Here is a 16,747-nt window from a genome sequence, read left to right on the forward strand (position 1 = left end):
TACTGTGGTCCTTTGTCTAATTTACATCTTTATTGTAGCTCTTTTAACATAAGAAGTATTTGACAGCTTTATTTTTTTAGGTACCTTAAATCAAGAAATGTTTTATTTAACTTTACCCCTTTTGTGGGGGGTTCTAATGTTATATTTGCATTGTAAATGAGATTATTTCTCAGTTCTTGTAGTTGACTAATTCACATAATAGATGCATAGAAAAAGGCTTCAAGTATTGAAGAAGTGTTTTTCTTTGCAAAATGCCATAAATTATGCTCTGAAAGCTTGAGAGAAACCCCTTTAGATGAACAGGATTAAACTCTGAATGTTGTAAGCACGGAAAACAAAACTCTTTCTAATTTTTTTTTAATGAGGAAGACAGTATTCTGGACACGATGGCCACTTCCTTAACAAGGCCAGAGAACAGCCTCTGGTATACCTACGTGTGTTGAAAACAGGCTCAGTGCTCTGCTTCAGTTCCCCACTCAAATGCCAGTGTGGAAAAAGGTTTTGTTGTCACCGGTAACCCATGGAGCTTTAAAGGCAAAAGCCCTACTGTTGAGTCTGTAAAATTCAATTTAGAAAAACACCCCTTTCACCTGGTTAAGTATAGAAGAAGACTTTGGGATAGAAATGTTTCGTAAGGCTGTGGAATCCAATCCAAAATATGAACTGCAATGTAGTTTCCCCTCGAAAACTTTCTGGCTCTTACATTTTGCAGTAGGGTAAGGGGCGCTGCTGATGAGCTCATGAGGCTGCCTAGGACGTCGCCTGAAATCATCAGGCAGCCCTGCTCTCAGGCAACACAGTCCAAGACACTCTGGCATGTTTCTGATTCACCTACAGGCTGGAATGACAGTCACTGATAGGGCTGTAGGGAGGTATGTATGTACGTGTCATGGAGGGCCATGGCAAAGGCAGGATTTTCTAAGAACAACTGAATCCAGGAGTGATGACAGCGGCTTCTGCAAAGTAGGGGTCAAAGAACCCAAAGCTCAGTTGTGGGCATGTGGGCAGCTTGAAAAGACAGAATTCAGGAGAGAGGAAGAGGAGAGTCGAAAAACCAAAACCAGCAAAGTGAACCACATGTTGTCTGATTCCATTTTTATCAAACATTCAGAATAGGCCAGTCCATAGAGACATAAAGTAGAATATTGGTTGTCTAGGCTGGGGGAGAGGGAGCGGGGATTGCGGGTTGATGGCTAAGGGGTACAGGGTTTCTTTTTGGCCATAATAAAAAAAATTCTAAAATTAATTGTAGCGATCGTTGCACAATTCTATGAATATACTGAAATATACTGCATTGTACATTTTAAATGGATGAATTGTATAGTTTGTGAATCATGCCTTGATAAAGCTGTTAAAAGGGAGATAAAACTAGGGGTGCCTGACTAGCTCAATCAGTAGAGTATCCGACTGATCTCGGGGTCATGAATTGGAGCCCCACTTTGGGTGTAGAGATTACTTTAAAAAATCACATGGTTGTTGAATGCCTCCATGTGGTAGAAAAAAATAATTTAAAAAAAAGAAAGAAAAATAAAGTCTTAAAAATACCCATCCTAAAAAAAGATGAGGAAGGAAACTTTAAAGACATTGAGCAGATGTGATAATAGCTTCTTATGATGCTTATACAGCTATTTTGTGATTTTCCCCCCCCATTAGCTACCTACCACTGAGTCCCTGCTGTAGAAGATGAATACTCTGTTCTTATCTAGCCCTCCCCCAAGTACACATAAACTTTTTCCTCCCACCTTCCTCCCATTATAGCTGTATTGAAATTTTTGGTAAGATCAATATTCAGCATTGACGACTCTCAAATTTATTATCTCCAACAGAGTTCTTTCTGGAGTCTGGACCACATCCAAATGCTTACTAAACATCTATAATATCTAATAGGCCTCTCAAACTTAATTTGTCTAAAACAGCTCTTGCTCCCCCTCCAAAACCTGCTTCTCTCTGCCTTTCTCCTCTCAGCAAATGGCAGTGCCATTTATTTGCCCAGTTGTTCAAGTCAAAAACCCCAGAGGCATCTTTGACTTCACTTGTACTCTTCCATCCTGTATCTGACTATCGACAAATCCATCTGGCTCTCCTGTCCAAATAGATTCAGAATCTGACACCTCCTCACCACCCCTATGATAACTCACCCTGGTCCAAGACACCCTCACTTCTCTCTTGAATGACTGCAATGGCCTCTCTGTTGGTTTTCTCACTTCCACCCTTGGTCCCTTGATCGATTTTCAACAGAATGATCCTTTAAATAAAGGTTGGATCACGCCACTCTTCTGCTTCAGAGCCTTCAGTGGCTCCCCATTGCACTGCAGAGACATCAGTCGTGGGGAGATTCCTGAGCCAGTAAATCCAGTTTGTCCCCGACTAGACTATTGCTTAGGCATACAAGCCTAATGCCTATTTTCTGTAGTTTTCTGGAACAGATAGGAAGATTAAACCTACACTTAAAACAGCAACCATGGAAAGAACTCAGCCTTTATCTGCTACATGGGTAACGCTCTCCAGTGAAGATTTCCTTTACCCTGATAAACAGAAGTCCCCGTCACTGCCCTCTACATGGGCTGAGGACTCTAGAATAATTTTCTACCCAGTCCAAACTCCCCTAAAGCAAATCCAGCTCTGATTTCGTTAATGAGCAGAGGAGGGAAATACCTCCTCTTTTTCCTAAACTAGTCCCTATAGCTATAACCCTTCTCTGGTTTCTTACCCAAGCGTTTGCAGCCTTCTTGAGGGCCTAACTTGGAGAATAAGCAACACTCCAAAGAGACACTGAGGCACACGTACTAGGGCCACCCTTTGGATGTCTTAATATCTGTTTCTTTATGTTTGCAAATGGCTCTGTCCCTAATTAGCATGACATTCTTGATCTGGCTATTATTCTCTTAATCCACAGTAATCGTTTTAATCTATAAAATCCAAGTATGTTATCTAGGAAGTAGTGTCAGCAGGAATTGAAATACAGAATTTGCTTCATGGATTACAGAAGCGGCACTGGAAGGAATTCTAGAAAAGTAGCTATAAGCTAATTTAGGAAGCATGCTTATTCTAATAATCTTTTGAGCCTATTTTTCTCTGAAATACTAAGGGAATAGTGGCAATAGCATTTGTTTCTGCTGAGGCTATTAGATTCTTGACCATCACCTTCCAATGAAAGAGCAACTTCAGGAGAAGCCCTCAGACCTAGGTCTCTCGCTGGTGAAGCTACTTCTCAGTTCTACCCCTGCTCCTCATGTGTCTTCTTCCTTTCTTCATCCTGTCTCCTGGGGGTTCAAGCTGATTGCCTTTCCTCTTCCAGTCATCTACTAAGTATCTGCTTCCCAGAGCTCTTCTTCCAAAACTGACTTCAATTTCCTCAGCTTCCCTTTTCCTTGCTGTCCATCATTCTCTGAATCACAAATGTTTGAGGAATATCTACTATGTTTTTATGTGTTTACGTAAGATTCCATCTCGGCTCTGGAGACTTGCGAGCCTCAACGAGGCAGGTAGTAAATGACCTGACCACCGGATATGCTTGTGCAGAAGATGTGTATGTCTTACATCTCGACATTTCTGAAATTGAAATGCATCTCTCTCATCTTATAGGCAATGAGAGAGAAAGAGAGAGAGAGAGAGAGAGAGAGAGAGAGCAAGTGGGTGAGGGGCATAGAGAGGGGGAGACAGAATCCCAAGCAGACTCCACGCTGTCAGCATAGATCATCATCTGACCTGAAGTCAAGAGTCAGATGCTTGACTGAGCCACCCTATACCCTATATAAGTGACCCTAAACTATTTTTTTAAAAGACTTTTATTTTTAAGTAATCTCCACACCCAACGTGGAGCTCAATCCCGAGATCAAGAGTTGTACACTCCTCCAACTGAGCCAGCCAGGAGCCCCTTTTTCTCTTTTTTAGTAAGAATGCTCATAGCAGCTTTATTCACAACAGCCAAAAACTGGAAATAATCCAGAAGTTGGCCCATGAATAGGAGAATGTATAAACAAAATCTGGCATATTTATCCAGTGAAATCCTACTCAGCGACAAGAGCCTGGGGCACAGATACGTGAAACAACATGGGCCACTCTTACAGACAAGACACTAAGCAAGAGAAGATAGGAACCAAATGGTACACATAAGGTTCAACTTACATAGAGTGGCTGTCTCTGGAGGGGTATGGAGATGAACTACAAGAGAGCATGAGAGAACTTTCCAGAATGATAGAAATAGTCCTTATCCTGATAGAGGTATGGATTGCATTGGTATTATACATTCGCCAAAACTCAATGAATTGTACATTTATTTTTTTATTTTTGCAAGTGTTTATTTATTTTTGAGAAAGAGATAGAGAGCAAGCAGGAGAGTGGCAGAGAGAGAGAGGGAGACACAGAATCCAAAGCAGGCTCCAGGCTCTGAACTGTCAGCACAGCCTGACATGGGGCTCGAACCCATGAACTGTGAAATCATGACCTGAGCCGAAGTCAGATGCTTAACCTACTGAGCCACCCAGGTGCTCCTACATTTATTTTTTAATTTGTTTTTAAGAGAGAGAGACACGTACACAGAATTTGGGTGGGGAAGGGGCAGAGAGAGAGGGAGACACAGAATCTGAAACAGTCTCTAGGCTCTGAGCTGTCAGTGCAGAGCCTAATGCAGGGGTTCAAACTCATGAACCACAAGAGCTGCCCAGGTTCCCCACAATGAATTGTGCATTTAAGACGTATATGTTGTACTATTTTTAAATTTTACCTAAAAAACACTATAAAGAAATATTTAACTCTAGCTAGTAGATTTGCTACTCACAGTAGCATTAGTTAGTGACTGAAATTACTTTCTGGGTACCCCAGTCTCGAGCAAATGAATAGGACATATTTAGGATGATGGGAGCTGGGTTTCTCACTATCGACAAAGGGAATTATAAATACGGACAGAGGGAAGACTAGATGTGCTTCATGGTGTTGACTTGGGAGCTGGAGGTATCAGTATGAATGAACTTAGGGTTTTATATGGATAGAGACAGACCTACCCACATACATATATGTTTAAGCATACACATATACACACATACACGCATTAGTACACACACACACAGAAACACATGTTTTTTTTTAACTTTTTTTAGTTTATTTATTTTGGGAGAGAGAGAGAGTATGTGAGCATGAGTGGGAGAGGGGCAGAGAGAGTAGGAGAGAGAATTCCAAGCAGGCTCTGCACTGTCCGCCTAGAGCCCAATTCAGGGCTTGAACTCACAGACTGTGAGATCCTGACCTGAGCCGAAATCAGGACTCAGAAGCTTAACCAACTGAGCCACCCAGGTGTCCCCAGAACACACATTTCTTAACTCTCTTTGCTGGGAGAACCTAGAAACAGTGTCCCACCAGGAAAACAAGCATTTCGAGAGTCCAGATCTTGGTTTCTAAGTACTATTCTCTCCTAAAAGGAACCAGACTCTTTGGAGAAATGGCTGGCTCCAGGGCTAAGGTTGGAAAAGTACCAAATGACCCCTAAACATTTTGTACGACTAAGTAAGAAAGTGAGATATCAAAAGAATGGAGGGACCACCTTGAAGGAGTCCCCAGCAGTCAAATCTGGGGCCATTTGAACATCGAGAGCAATGACGATGGTAATGGGAGTTAGTCATCACGGAAGCCATGACAAACTAAATTGAAAACGATAATGTGGAACTAACAGCAGTTTATAAAATAAAGCAGGCCTGACAGCAATGGGAGACCATGTCCTACTCAGGATCATACTCTTAATGCTCTGATAAAGAGCATCCTTCCCAAACGTCAGTCATCCCAACAATGCACGGACACACCAGCACCTCCATGTTGCCAAGGGCTTCAAGGCAGCTACCCAGATGTGTACATAGAACCCTGACTCAAAATCCTGGGTCAGTTCTAGTCACTTCTAACCCTAGCAACTGTCACCATAATGCACTTAGTAAGCAGAGCAGATATAAAGCTTAGTTCCTAAACTCAAGGTGTGCAAAATAAATACCCATTTCTTTGGGGTTTTTTTTTTTTTTTTATATCAAACCAAATTTTCCAACCCTTCAGGCTGGAGGACAATTGTGTTTCCATTGTGATAGAGGTCTCTCTCCTCCCTTCCCAGGCTTTCAACAGAAGTCAGAAGCTCTATGTGGTACCAAGAACAGGCAAGACCACTCCCCTGGGTTCTGTGCGCTCGTGGTGATCTTCATTGTCTAAGCCCACCCGGGGCCTCTGTAATCTGGTAGGCCCCCGCTTCCTTGGGGCCTGGACCTCTGGACCCGCCTAAATCTCATCACACCTGCTGTGGGGGCGGCGGGGAGCTGCTAGGCTCCTGCAGGCAAGAAGAGACCCCTCCAGCTGCCTTCATTTGCCTCCAAGGTGCTCTCTCCCCATTGGTGTCCTCAAAGGAGGAGAACATTAGTTATCTAATGAGCTCTGGTTTTAGGAAAGTAAAGCCAGGAAGAAAAGCATCTTCTGTGTACTTTCATTTTTGGCACAGAGTCCTCTGAGCTCAACTTCCCCTGAGCACAAGGTTAGTGGGAGAGGTGGGGGACACACAAAGGTCCTGCTCACCTTGGTGCAATGGGGGTGGAGGGGACACTGTCAGAAGAAACACCCCAATAAATTACCCTGACACATAGATTACGTGTAAGTGACACTGGATTGTTTGTAAAATGAGAACCTATGACCTGGGTGACAATTACTCATAAGAGCCAAGAGAGTACTTGCCTTTTTAGATCAGTTTTAGGTTCGGGGGGGAATTTTGTGGTCTAGTGATGGGCCACCCACCTCTCCTCAGGAACTGTGACCTGGCCCAGCCTTCCGTCTATGAAGGACACGGTGACACCAACATCACGGGGCGTCGCCCAACAGCTTCCCAAAGATGGTGCGCACAGGAAACAGCTGCCTCCCAAGGTCAAATGATGCCTTCCCTGAACAGCTCTCATTTAAGGCAACTTCTGCTTCTTCACCTTTTTGATGATACCACTTTCACATTTTGAAGCTGCCCTGAATTCGTCTGGTTTGCTAGCCATGGCTCTAGGGACATCGTTGTAATGTTTTCAAGACTCTGGGGAATAAGCCACCTGGACCTGGACTCCTCAACTCATTTAAAGCATCTAGATTGTCCATTAACTCCTCTTCCATCCAGGCCTTTGTACCCTCTTAAGGATGTGTGCTTTCCCGGTTCCATTAGAAAATTTTCTTATTAAAAAAAAAAGGAAGAAACTAAATTGAAATGAAATAGTTCTACTCTTTTCTCTCATTGGCTTAGCTTTATTCTCATGGTATAAACAATGGCAGTTCATAGTTTACAAAATAGGGGGGAAGAGAAGAAAAATTCACCCATAAACTCCCTCTTGTTTTTCTTTAAATGCATGAAGATAAACATAATTCTATAGTTACCACGTATCTTGCTGGCTATGCTGTTTTAAACTTGCTTTCTCCACTTAAAGGTCTTGAAAAAGCCTGTGTTCTCACGCTAGTCATTTATCATTATACCCCAGTCTCCAGCAGTGAGTTAGCACTTTGTTATTATTTCAATTATGTCTATTTTTAAAGGCTCCTGAATATCTTGTTCTCTGAATTCCTTCTACTGGTTATTTTAGTTCTGTAACTTTCATTGACGTGACTCTGTAAACATCCTGCTGTGTTGCACACAATCATTTGTAGTCTCTGTGTGTTGGTGTCACCCATGTACCACCTGACTTTCTTAAGATATCTTCCCATGTCACCCTCTCAGAGCGAGCATCCTTTGTAATTACTTGTTCAGAATTTTGCTCTTGTTAAGTCCCCATCCCTCTTGAACCACCTCACCGTTTACAGCCTCTGGCCTTGAAGTCAGGTATATATGTTTTCTCTCTGGACATTTGTGACATCCGCTTTCCTAAAGTCCACAGTATGTAGCTGAATAAACCCAGACCAGGAGATCCAAGGTGAAGTTGGCCAGGTCCGTCCTGAGCTTTTCTGAGAACCTGTTGGTGTGTCTGCCCCAATATTACACACATTCTCCCTCTCTCTCTCTCTCTCTCTCTCTCTCTCACACACACACACACACACACACACACACACACACACACGTTAAGTCCTGAGCTCAGTGGTTGACCTATGGCTCATTCTCATCTCCATGACCACAGTCAGTGGACTAAGGTGGAGACACCTGGTTCAAGTTAAGCCAAGAGATTCTCTCTTCTGGGAGGATGGAACGGAGATGCAGAGACTATCAGTCTCTTCCAGGCGCTCTCATGGGAAGTGATAGGAAATAGAGCCTGGAGCAGCCGTCCCTGGCCCCAAACCAAGGAGAAGATAGCAGAGAAAGCTGGGCAGTGAGAGAGAGAGAAAGAGAGAGGGAGAGAGGGAGAGGGAGGGAAGGAAGCACAAAGACCACAGCAGACTCAGCTGTGGCCCTGCCCAGACCCCTGTGGCTGCCTTTACCCAGGTCTGAGCCGGCCTATTCCCAGCCTCTGTAGGCAACTCTCCGAGGAGCACCCTTGAGCACTGGAGCCACCCGTCCATTTAGAGAGCCCGAAGCCCCCAGGGCTTCCTATTCTTTCTCCCGTGTTCCTGCCCCAGCCCCACAGACTATAATCATCAACTGAGTGGTGCAGCACAGAAGTCCAGTCCCTTTGCTTGAGGCAGAGCAAGGTCTGAGGCCAAATTGATGCTCTTGAACTCCACATGCTCCAGCCCTTACGAAACCTTTCTCAGAGCACCTCACTTATGCCCTATCCTTGGTGTTTGGAGGAACCTGATAGAACAGATGGAAAGCCGTGTAGCCCAGGGAAACAAATCAAAAAAGCCTTGAGCTTGAGAGATTAGGTCCCGGCCTGGGTCCCTTGTGAGGCCCCAGGCTTTCTCCTCTGTGGGTGCTGTGAGCTGTTCCTGAATCTTCAACTCACTTCTCCCTTGGGGTTAAGCTTGAACCAGCCAGCTTCTCTGATGTATTACCCAAAAAAACCTTACTTGGGCATCCTGCATTTCTTGTCTACTGGCAGAGCTACTGTCCTCCAAATTTCTCAGACTTTCACTGGGATCAATTTTCTTTTTTCCATTTGGTCAGCATCTGGGAGATGAATTTATCAGCAAGACAAGTTTGGAATTTAACAGAGGCTCTGCTTTTACTGGAAAGGGGCATCTGGCAGAATTTCTAGACCTTTAAATCACTGATCACTGCCATGTTTGGCCATGCTGATGCTTGTATCTTTATTTCTAGACCTTTAAGCACTAAATAAAAACAAATTTATAACTATATATTTAATATATGTAAATATATATACATATATACACACATATGTGTATAGTTATATGTGTGTCACTCTGGTCTGGGAACAACATTTTTACAGTAATTAACAGCTCTTAAAGTATTATTTTAGTGGAAAATTTATGTCTTTTGCCCTTTTATCCAAAAGTCTATTTATAGGGAAAAAAACCACAAGCACAGGTCCCTTATTTGGTGTTTTTGTGTTCCTTTTACTATAGCCTGACTAACAAAGATATTTTTGTTGCTGATATGGAATTTCTTTCTTTCTTTTTTTAAAATTTCTTTCCTAAATGCCAGAGACTTCTTTGTATATTAGTTATCAAGTTCCTCCCTGGCTGTGATGGTAGCAATACTGTTTAACAGACGTCTCTGTCAATGAATTAGGTGTTTCCGTTGTACTGAGAACACGTTTTACAACAATGGAAAAGTATAGGAAATGAATAAAGGAGGAAGGGAGGGAAGTCACCGTGGACCTACCAGAACCCAAGTCCTTCAGGTCACCTCCCCTCCCAGGCTGCCATTTACTCCTTAATGAAATTGTGAAGTGGACGTGAAGGACCTTGATGATTCTCGTAACGCTCAAAAGGGAAACATGGGAAGATATGTCAGAGACTGCTGACTTGGACAAGCAAGGACCAGAAATTAGTTCTTATTCCTCATTCATCAATTTTCTTTCTTTTCTTTCTTCCTAAGATTTTAAAAAACAGTTTAATTTATTTTGAGAGAGAGAGAGAGAACATGCAAGAGTTGGGGAGGGGCAGAGAGAGAGGGGGACAGACAGAATCCCAAGAAGGGTCCACACTGATACGGACGCTGGGCTCAAACTCACAAACAATGAGATCATGACCTGAGCTGAAATCAAAATTTGGACATTTAACAGACTGAGTCACCCAGCTGCCCCTTTTTAAAAAAAGATTTTATTTTAAAGTGGTCTCTGCACCCAATGTGGGGCTTGAACCCACAACCCTGAGGTCAAGAGTTACGTGTTCCACTGACTGAGCCAGCCACGTGCCCTCGATTTTCTTTTTTCCATCAGCTTTAAGGGCTCATGCTTTTCCACTTTCTACCCAAACTGCTTTGTTTTCAGCTGCTCTTTTGACACCCTGATCACCTTCCATCGTCAAACCCACAAGCAATGCTTAGGAGCTCCAAATCTTTTCATCCCAGGGGTCACTGGACTTGCTTTTGTTGAATGCTGACCATGGATCTGCAAGGCCCCTTACACAGCACTGACGTGCAATGTCAGTCATGCTGGCCAAGCGGATGGATCCAAGAAGCAGAGAGAGGATATAGACATCCTGGGAAAGAAAGGGAGGCCCAGGGTTCTCCTCACTTAACAATCACGCAGCATTAATTCATTTGGAGCCCAGTTTAGATCTAAATCTCAGGACCTATGCCCTTCAGGATGGCTGGGATTGTGACATAACCATGTATGTAACCATCACGGAACTCCAAGAGGGAGATATCACTGATTTAATTAATTCTAATACATACTTAAGAGAATTTTTTTTCTCTTTTGCTAACATCTCAGAATTCTGATGCACCTTACAACTGATGGCATTCTGCAACCAGTATGGGCTGGAAGCAGCCACCAAGCAGTTGCCTTCCCCTCTGTGTACCCAGCCTTGGTCATTGCTGTTCAAGTCCCATTTCAACTGAGTCATGTGCATTGTTGAGACTATGTGTGAGCCCAGAAAATCATGGAAATAGAGCTGGAAATTTGCTCCCAGAGAAATCATCACACTTCTTCTTGCAAAGCAACAAGCAAGGGCTTCATGGACCCAAGGAGAGAAGACTGCTCTCCAGGTAGGTGAAGTTGTGTTATCTTCAGTCACCAAGATGTGCACAAAGGGGCTGCCCTTCGCCTACCAAACAATTCAATAGGAGGCGGGATAAAATTGCCAGATTTCTGGCCTACACGAAAGAAACCTCAGAGCCGTGAGAGACTGGCATAACCAATCCATGCACTGTACTATTGTTCAAAACAACATGTCAAAGTTTAATTGGTAATATTTGTCTTTCTTAGAAGTAAATAACGTATCCTTCTAATGAAAAGCATCTTAGGTTTGATTAAGTATATTATCTCCATTTTGCAGACTGAAGAAGAAATTAAATAATTTGTCCATTTCACCGTGTGAGGAAATTAGAAAGCCAGGATTCAAATTCCAGCCAGTTGCCTTCTAGATCTTATGGTTCTGATCACCAAACTACCCCCCGCCCCACGCACCCCGCAATGTTTAGCACGGTGCCTGGTAAAATAAATATTTGTCAATATAAACTAAACTGTTCAAGTAATGAAACTGTTATTCTCAGTGAGAAAGTAATCAAATATGTAGAGAATGTCTCTAATCACGGAAACATCGTTCTTGTGGGAGAAAAATTCAGAGCCTAGTTGCTTCCAAAGCGCTGAGGAACCTCGAAGGATTGCATTCTTCTCATAACCTCAGATCTCCACTTAACTCAGATCACTGAGTGGGGAGTACCGGGTGTGTGAACCGAATGACAAGGGCTTGGGTCCCCGGACAACAGCATGCTCTTGAACCCCTGGCTCAGAGTTTATAAGAGCTACCCCCCAAAAGGCTAACCTCAACCCATCAACTCAACTATTTGACTTTGAGTCATAACAGTTTGTAATAGCATTAACTTCTTTTTCTGATTACTAACGTAACTCATTAGAAAACATTTTGAAAAATTCCTGAGGAAATAGTAGCCACTGTTAACTCTCAGGCACACGTACATCTTCAATTTTGAATCAAGCTGCTTTGTAACCTTTTCTTTGGACTTAGCATATTTTGTAAATACCTTTCCATATATTAAACATCTGAAATACAGTATTCCATCATGCAAATATTGTCATTTTTAACTCTCAAACATCTCTAAAGTAAAAATATCATTTAGGTAAGGTTTACCGTATGTGTAATAAGCCCTTAATAGACAATGGGATTTCATCAGACAAGATAATGTTTATTTGTTTATTTTGAGAGAGAGAAAGAGATCACCTGTGTTTGTGAGCAGGTAAGGGGCAGAGAGAAGGAGAGAGAGAATCCCAAGGAGGTTCCTCACTGTCTGTGCAGAGCCCTACAAAGGGACTCAGTCTCACAAACCGTGAGCTCATGACCTGAGCCGAGATCAAGAGGTGGCCACTTAAGCGACTGAGCCACCCAGGTGCCCCAGAAAACTTGTTTTCTGAGTGTCCCCTTGAAATCCTCCCTTCCTGTCCCTTCCCCAACCTCCCAAAGCAAGCTCTTCTTTTTTTATGTTTAACTATCACCCTAAGGCTGATGTAACAAAGCACCACAAAGTGGGTGGCTTATAACAACAGAAACGGATTCTCTCACAGCTCTGGAGCTGTAAGTCCAAATTCAAGGTGTTGATGGGGCCATGTTCACGCTGAAGACTCCGGGGTAGGATCCTTCCTCACTTCTGGCTGCCATTAATCCTTGGTGTCCTTCGGCTCCTAGAGGTATCACTCCAATGCCTGCCTCCACCTTCATGAGGTCTTCCTAGAGTATCTCATCTTGTCATACAGCCTTCCCTTCTAGTCTCTTCTCTTCTTTAGGACCCCCATCACACTGGATTAAGGGCCCCCTTTCCTTCAGTATGACTCCATCTTTTTTCTGTTATTATTATTATTATTTGCTAATTGTGCTTAAAATATACATAAAACTCACCATTTTAACCAGTTTCTAGCATACAATTCTGTAGCATAAGTACATTCACGTTGTCGTACAATCATCTCCACTCTCCATTTCCAGAACATTTTTAATATCCCAAACTGAAGCTGTGTCCTCCCATTAAATAATAACTCCCATGTCCTCTCCTTTCATCTCCTGGTGACCTCTACTCTACTTTCTGTCTCTATGAATTTGTCTGTTCCTAGGCACTTCTTATAGGTGGAATCTTATAATATTTATCCTTTTGTGTCTGGCTTATTTCACCATAGAATGTTTTCAAGGTTCACCTGTGTGTGATGCACCTGGGTGGCTCCGTTGGTTTAAGTGTCCAACTTCGGCTCACATCATGAACTCGCAGTTCATGAGTTCGAGCCCCGCGTCGGGCTCTATGCTGACAGCTCGGAGCCTGGAGCCTGCTTTGGATTCTGTGTCTCCCTCTCTCTCTATTCCTCCCCCAGTTGCATTTTTTCTCTCTCTCTTCTCTCAAAAATAAATATTAAAAATATTTTAAAAAACGGTTTCACCCATGTGGTAGCATGGGTCATACATTCAATCTTTTTATTTAAAGGCTGAATAATATTCCACGGTATGTATATAGTGCATTTTGTCTCTCCATTCATCTGATGAGGGACATTTGGGCTGATTGCATCCTTTGGCGATTGTGAGCGATGCTGCTATACATACCAGTATCTGAGTGCCTGCTTTCAATTCTGCTGAATATAGGCTAGAGTTGGAATTGCTGAATCACATGGTAATTCTATGTTTGATTTTTGGGGAACTGCCAAACTGTTGGTCACAGTGGTTGCACCATTTTATGTTCCCACCGGCCATGCACAAGGGTTCCGATTTTGCCACATCCTCACCAACTTGCTGTTTTCTATTTGTTCCATCACAGCCATCCTAATGGGTAATAGCATGACCTCATCTTAGCTAATCACATTTGCGAAGACCCTATTTGCAAATAAGGTCACGTTCTGAGGTTCCAGGAAGGACAAGGATGTGAAGGTAGGAGGGATTCTATGCAGCCCTGTACTGTGGTAAAGAAGCTTTCCCATAGGCAGAGTGGCATTAATGAGCACAGTTCCCAGAAATAAAATTTACCAATGATAGGCTCTTCTGTATAACTTTGAATTTGAGTGAGTAATGATGGGGGTTAAAGGACAGAAATCACTCATGTTTTCCTCACGTTTATGGCTGAATTATTGTCTGTTATGGAAGAAAACAGTGTTGAACTAAACGAGCTGACTGAAAAATGGATATCTATTTATCAGGGGTTTAAAACAGTAAATGGTGGGGTGCCTGGGTGGCTCTGTTGGTTAAGCATTGGACTTTGGCTCAGGTTACGGTCTCCGGTTCATGAGTTCAAATCCCACATCAGGCTCACTGCTGTCAGTTCTGAGCCTCCTTAGGATCCTCCGTCCCCCACTCTCTCTGCTCCTCCCCTACTCACATGCTCTCTCTTCTCAAAAATAAACATTTAAAAAATAAAAAAAAAATAAGGGGACACTGTGTGGCCCAGTCAGTGAAGTGTCCTGATCTCATGGTTCGTGAGTTCAAGCCCCACATCAGGGTTTCTGCTGTCAGTGCAGAGCCTGCTTTGGATCCTCTGTCTCCCTCTCCCTCTGCCACTCTTTCTCTCTCAAGAACAAACATTAAAATAAAACAATAAAAATAAAAAATAATAAATTGCAGTGTGCCTGCGTAGCTCAGTCAGGTCGGCATCTGACTCTTGATTTCTGCTCAGGTCGTGATCTCATGGTTTGTGAGATTGAGCCCCGAGTTGGGCTTTGCACTGACAGCACATAGCTTGTTTGGGATTCTCTCTCACTCTTGCTCTCTGCTCCTCCCCTGCTCGTGCTCAATGCATGCCTGTGCTCTCTCTCTTTCTCTCTCACTCTCTCAAAATAAACATTAAAAAATAAAATAAGTAAAATAGTAAATGGCAAAATCATTCTGAAAAAGTAATTTAGCAAGTGAAAGCCAAGAGAAACGCAACAGTGGGCTAATTATCTCTCTTGATATATAGTGTGTTTCCAGCCATGAGAGGTACCAGTGAAGGTGTGGTAATAAAATGCTAATTATCCCAGCTGAGCCTTTGTGTACACTTTGAGGGATGTACAGAGCTAGGGTGCTGACTTTAGCGGACATTGAGAAGTTCCAGATCTTTCCTCCCTTCAGTGTGTGCTCTGAGAGCTTTCCCTGCATAGATTACGGATGGGCTTGGTTGGGTCAATGTCTCTCTCTTTCAGAGAGAGAGAGTGTCTTTGACATGTGGCACATAACAAGGGGATGTATTTGTTAGTTCTGGCTGAGCACACAGCTTCTCCTGCCTCTCTTCCTATTTTGTGGTTGTCTTTAACTCCTTCTGGGTAAATTTATTTAAAAAAGTATTTTTAACGTTTATTTTTGAGAGAGAGAGACAGAGCATGAGCAGAGGAGGAACAGAGAGAGAGGGAGACAGAGAATCTGAAGGAGGCTCCAGGGTCTGAGGTGTCAGCACAGAGCCTGACGCAGGGCTCAAACCCACGAACCGTGAGATCATGACCTGAGCCCAAGTCGGACGCTTAACTGACTGAGCCACCCAGGCACTCTGGCACATTTTTTCTTTTAAATAAGCCTTATGCCCAACATGAGGCTTGAACCCGTGACCCTGAGATCAAGAGTCACATGGTCTACTGAGCCAGGTGCCCCTCCTTGTGGGTAAATTTTTTTTAATATTAAAGTAATCAAAATCCATAAAAGAAAATACAGAGTTGTCTAGTCCTTTTGTTTACTGAAATATTTGAGAGGAGAAATGTATTCTGATGGGATTAATGATTAATTACTGAATCAATAATTAATTAAGAGCTGTGATCCCGGGGTACCTGGATGACTTCTGTCACAAGCTCAGTCTCTAATCCAGTGTCATTCTTTGACACCGTGTGTATGTTTGACACCCTCTCGGTTCCATCATCTCTCCGCTCCACAGCTCTGGCCGCCACCATGTCTCCCCTGGATCGCTGTGGGATATCATGCCTACTTCCTTAACCCCACATGGCATTTGGGAGATTAAGTGATAGATGTTTTTAATGTTTATTTATTTATTTTGAGAAAGACAGAGAGTGGGGGGGGGACAGAGCGAGAGGGAGAGAGAATCCCAAGCGGGATCCATGATGTCAGCACAGAGCCTGACTCAGGGCTCAGTCTCATGAACCCAGAGATCATGACCCGAGCAGAAATCGAGTCAGACTGAGCACCACAAGAGGATTAAGCAATATCCTTGAGGGTCACGTCTCAGGGCCTTCTCTTTCATTCTGCATTCACTGCCCGCCCCAGCTCATATACCCTCGGGTGGTACTTGAAGATACAGGTCAGTAGCCCAGGCACCTTTGGTGAGTCTGGACCCTCCCACCCAGCTGTCCCCTAATCACAGTCACTGGGCACCCAAACTTAGGCGCTCAGACTCCCCGTGGTCAGGGTTGACCACCATCTTTCCTTATGAATCTTGGCTTCTTTCCAGTTTCTCTTTCTCTGAACAGCAGCCACATCCCACCTCCTGGCCGCTCCGCGGGGAAAGCTGGGGGTCAGCTGACTGCTTCTCCCTCCCTTGCCCACAAAATACAACCAGACACTCCCCAAAGCCTTGATGAAGATTCTCTTCTTGACCAAACCCTAGCCAGGCTTCTCTGAGCCCTTCCTTGACTAGGCCTCAACCTTGGCCCATGAAGACTTGAACAAACACTAACACAGTTGTTAACAGCTTGAACCTCATCCTTTAGACGACCCGAGGGCCCCCCACCCCACTTCTCAGGGAAGTGCCTCCCTGAGAAAACTCCAGGCTACCCAGAGAACTGACTGTCCCAGC

The sequence above is a fragment of the Hyaena hyaena genome, unplaced genomic scaffold (assembly GCF_003009895.1).
Source record: "Hyaena hyaena isolate Hyena2069 unplaced genomic scaffold, ASM300989v1 scaffold_418, whole genome shotgun sequence".
NCBI lineage: Eukaryota > Metazoa > Chordata > Mammalia > Carnivora > Hyaenidae > Hyaena > Hyaena hyaena.